General features: G+C 43.2%; 1 protein-coding gene across 4 annotated transcripts in view; it reads left to right on the top strand.

The window, feature by feature from the left end:
- The window catches only part of LOC139539960 (metabotropic glutamate receptor 3-like), a 59,993-nt gene extending 55,203 nt beyond the window's left edge, over positions 1 to 4,790 (top strand). For all 4 annotated transcript variants that reach the window (XM_071343406.1, XM_071343404.1, XM_071343407.1 and 1 more), the window contains exon 13: positions 1 to 4,790. This exon is cut by the window's left edge and continues 1,148 nt beyond it. The gene's annotated coding sequence lies outside the window, so the exon portion shown is untranslated.
- Positions 4,791 to 4,847: the final 57 nt, after the last annotated feature.

Genomic DNA, 4,847 nt, shown 5'->3' with positions numbered 1-4,847 from the left:
TAGTGGCTGAGACAGATGTTCTGTAGGGGTAGTGGCTGAGACAGATGTTCTGTAGGGGTAGTGGCTGAGACAGATGTTCTGTATGGGTAGTGGCTGAGACAGATGTTCTATAGGGGTAGTGGCTGAGACAGATGTTCTGTAGGGGTAGTGGCTGAGACAGATGTTCTGTAAGGGTAGTGGCTGAGACAGATGTTCTGTAGGGGTAGTGGCTGAGACAGATGTTCTGTATGGGTAGTGGCTGAGACAGATGTTCTGTATGGGTAGTGGCTGAGACAGATGTTCTGTAGGGGTAGTGGCTGAGACAGATGTTCTGTAGGGGTAGTGGCTGAGACAGATGTTCTGTAGGGGTAGTGGCTGAGACAGATGTTCTGTAGGGGTAGTGGCTGAGACAGATGTTCTGTAGGGGTAGTGGCTGAGACAGATGTTCTGTAGGGGTAGTGGCTGAGACAGATGTTCTGTAGGGGTAGTGGCTGAGACAGCCCCACCTGCAATAGCCCGCAGACTTTGTACTATTTTTTGTAGGTCTCATTGTAATAACCCAGTCAGTATGCATTTTTATTCATTTGATTGTTGTATGTTGTATCTGTATATTTGTATATTACTGATGGTTGGAACAGCACAATGTTGACAGTATTATGTAACTCCAGTAGGATTCCCACAACTGTGGACTGACAGTGGATGAATCTCCCTGAGTTGGGCTGACGAGCCCATAGGAATAGAATGGCTGGAACGGACATAGTATCCACATTTCATACAGTATGTTGAATCACACATTTGCTCTCATTGTAGCATATAGGGGGAAGGTAGCCTAGTGGTTAGAGGGTTGGGCCAGTGACTGAAAGGTCGCTGGTTCAACATCTTCAGTTACCAGCACAACGCTGATCGCTACTGTTACGTGCCCATTTGTGAGTGGCCGGAGACTCTGAGCCTGAGCAGTGACCTGATTTGCTGGCCAAGGGAGGTGGTGCCCCCATCCCAGTGCAGCGACCCGTGTGCCCGCAACGAGATGAAGAAGATGCAGGCTGGTGAGGAACACACACACAGGGCTTTAAGCAGATCTAGTGACATCACTAGTAGAAGTTCTGTTCGAGTCCCCGAGCCGATAAGGCGAAAAATCTGTCGATATGCCCCTGAGCAAGGCTCTTAACCCTAATGGCTCATGCAAGTCGCTCTGGATAAGAGTGTCTACTAACATGTAAATGTTCAAAATATAGCAGTATAGAATATTTATTGAACTTTCCAAATGATGCACCCAATATGGCAGCCAGTCCAGTCATTGTTTTCAACGAGAATGTCCTTTATACTCGTTCTAATTCTATGGAACAGCCACTGTGTAGGAGGGTCCAATTACCTTGGTGTCCATAGTAACAGACGTGTGTACAACAACATTTCTCCTTAACCAGCATTTTTTTGCCACAAACGTTAGCAACGGTGTGACAACACAAGGTAGTTAATTACAAGTTCAAAGTCTTAACTGCCATTATTGTCAGTATTAAAGAAACATTGCAGATGCTATGCCACAACCCTAAACTCACTCACTGATGTTTCGTTTAGCATTCAGAAACATTAATTGAAATCGTTCCACAAGCACTGTTTGTCGAACAAGTGTAGTTGAACACGTCTTCCCTGCATCCTTTAAACCAATGGGTAGTGAGCCCTCCCTTGTCGAAGAGTTCTATAGTCATGTGATGATGTTCTATTAATGGCTATGTGCCTTAGAGGGAAATTCCACCCCAAAACGATCTTTTGGTATTTGTTTCATTAGTCCATATAACACCCAAATGTACATACAGTACCAGTCAAAAGTTTGGAGACACCTACAGTACTCATTCCAGGGTTTTTCTTTAGTTGTACTATTTTCTACATTGTAGAGCAATAGTGAAGACATCAAAACTATGAAATAACACATGGAATCATGTAGTAACCAAAAAAGTGTTAAACAAATCAAAATACACTTTGCTTTGATGACAGCTTTGCAGACTCTTGGCATTATCTCAACCAGCTTCACCTGGAATACTTTTCCAACAGTCTTGGAGGAGTTCCCACATATGCACTTGTTGGCTGCTTTTCCTTCACTCCGCTGTCCAACTCATCCCAAACCATCTCAAATTGGGTTGAGGTCGGGTGATTGTGGAGGCCAGGTCATCTGATGCAGCACTCCATCACTCTCCTTCTTGGTCAAATAGCCCTTGCACAGCCTGGAGGTGTGTTGTGTCATTGTCCTGTTGAAAAACAAATGATAGTCCCACTAAGTGCAAACCAAATGGGATGGCGTATCGCTGCAGAATGCTATGGTAGCCATGTTGGTTCAGTGTGCCTTGAATTCTAAATAAATCACTGACAGTGTCACCAGCAAAGCACCTCCACACCATCACACCACCTCCTCCATGCTTCACAGTGGGAACCACACATGCGGAGATCATCCGTTCACCTACTCTGCGTCTCACAAAGACAGGGCGGTTGGAACCAAAAATCTCAAATTTGGAATCCAGACCAAAGGACAGATTTCCACCGGTCCAATGTCCATTGCTCATGTTTCTTGGCCCAAGCAAGTCTCTTCTTATTATTGGTGTTCATCTTCTTATTGGTGTTTCTTTGCAGCAATTCGACCATGAATGCCTGATTCATGCAGTCTCCTCTGAACAGTTGATGTTGAGATGTGTTTGTTACTCTGTGACGCATTTATTTGGGCTGCAATTTCTGGATTGAATTGGACAATTTCTGGATTGTCTTTTCTCATTGCTTATTTGAGCTGTTCTTGCCATAATATGGACTTGTTTTTTTTACCAAATTGGGCTTTCTTCTGTACACCACAACACAACACTGATTTGCTAAAACACATTAAGGAAAGAAATTCCACAAATGATCTTTTAACAAGGCACACCTGTTAATTGAATTACAGGTGACTACCTCATGAAACTTGTTGAGAGAATGCCAAGAGTGTGCAAAGCTGTCATCAAGGCAAAGGGTGACTACTTTGAAGAATCTCAAATCTCAAATATATTTTGATTTGTTTAACACTATTTTGGTTACTACATGATTACAAATGTGTTATTTCATAGTTTTGATGTCTTCACTATTATTCTACAATGTAGAAAATAGTAAAAATAAAGACAAACCCTTGAATGAGTAGGTGTGTCCAAACAGACTGGTACTGTATATCTTGAAAACATGATATCTGACATGCGAAACATTTTGGGACTACATCAACTATGGACTAATGAAACAAATTTGAAAACATAGTTTTTGCATAGAGTTTTCCTTTAATGTGTGTCTGCTAGTTTATCCATGCTGTGCTTATAGGCAAAGATCTAGGATCAGCTTACAGTCCACCATCCCAACCTTAATCGTTAGGGCTAAAAACTTCAAACTGACTTAGATCAGTGTTCATGTTTAAAGTCATCCTGCCCCCAGTGTTATTCTATCCTCCCAAGTTCTCATTGCTGATGGAAGGTGGGAGGGAAAGCAGATATTCTGGATGCTCTCAAACTTCTTAAATAGAATCATCTCCTTGTCTCCTTTCCTTCATCCCACTTTTCTGTTGTGCGAAACACAGGAAGTGTCCAGGAGAATGAGGCCACACCTATCTCTGCTAACAGGTTTGACTGGGGTGTGAAAACCGCTGTTAAACCCCTAATGCAGGTCACCAGTCAATCATTTCCCCAAAGGCTTAGGAATGGTGAAAAACAAAAATGAGACAGTTTCTGTGATTGAGCGTTTGTCTGTGTGTGTTTTGCAGCAGGCAGAGGAGCAGGATTATGTAAAAGCGTCCCACGGCCTAGAAGGCACAGCATCATGTTCAGCCCAGACACACACTAACACAGCCCAGAGATTGGAAGGCTGTTGTCCTGAGGCTTATGCATTCACTCCCCAGCCCTGCTCCAACCAGACACTATAACCTCCCATCCACTCCTCTCCCTGCATGGCACGTTGCTATGGACAACCACTGCCACATCCACAATTCCTTTTGTTCTGATGTAGTGGGATGGGGGATTCGAGTATGAAGAAGAATTAAGGAGTGGGATGTTGATTCAAACTCAAGTTGTCTTTAAATGGGACTTGGCAGAAAACTCAACCAACCTACTTTCCCCCTCTCCATCTCTCTCCCACCCTTTCTCTTTGTCTCCCTATCTTTCTCTGTCACCCATGGCAGTAGAGATGGATGGAGAAGAGTTGGTGTTGCAGTCTGATTGTGTGAGCTGTGTTCAACTCAAAGCAGTGGCATACTGTAGAAATAAAGATGAGGTATACATCTAGTCCCTTTTAAAATGTATACTGTACTAGTTAGCTTGACCAACAGATGACAGGGATTGTAATGTGTACATATGGGAATAGGCTAGGAGTGACTGGTCATTCACTAGCAATGTAGAACAATACAACAAAACAGTGAAGTTAACAGTCAGTCTTTTACCATTATAAGTGTCAATGCTAATGGTACTAACTCTGTCCAAAGGTGTCATTAATAATGTTATCAAAGTAGTTGTGTTCACTTTCACAGCGTATTCTCACGTGGAATGGGTCAGTGATCTCCAGATTCCCAAGAGAACAACCCAGAACATTCTGGAGTCAAGGTAGCAGTTGCTCCTATAACCACAGATCTAGGATCAGATTACACTATCCTCAATCCTAACCTTAACCATTATAGGATGACAACGTATCTGACCCTGGATCAGTGGTTAGATCTGGGGTCAACGTGAACCCTGACCTCTTTGGACTGGCCGATCAGAAAGCAATAGAGCTCATCATACGTGCAATAACGAGGACATGCTAATAAACAATAACAAATGACACGTCTGTCGTCTGCTCACTTCTTGTGTGTAGGTTTTTCATTGGAAGCAAGGGACAGA

The sequence above is a fragment of the Salvelinus alpinus genome, chromosome 15 (assembly GCF_045679555.1).
Source record: "Salvelinus alpinus chromosome 15, SLU_Salpinus.1, whole genome shotgun sequence".
NCBI classification, from domain to species: Eukaryota; Metazoa; Chordata; class Actinopteri; order Salmoniformes; family Salmonidae; genus Salvelinus; species Salvelinus alpinus.
The sequence above is the reverse complement of the archived record's forward strand: the minus strand, read 5'-3'. Positions and strand labels throughout refer to the sequence as shown.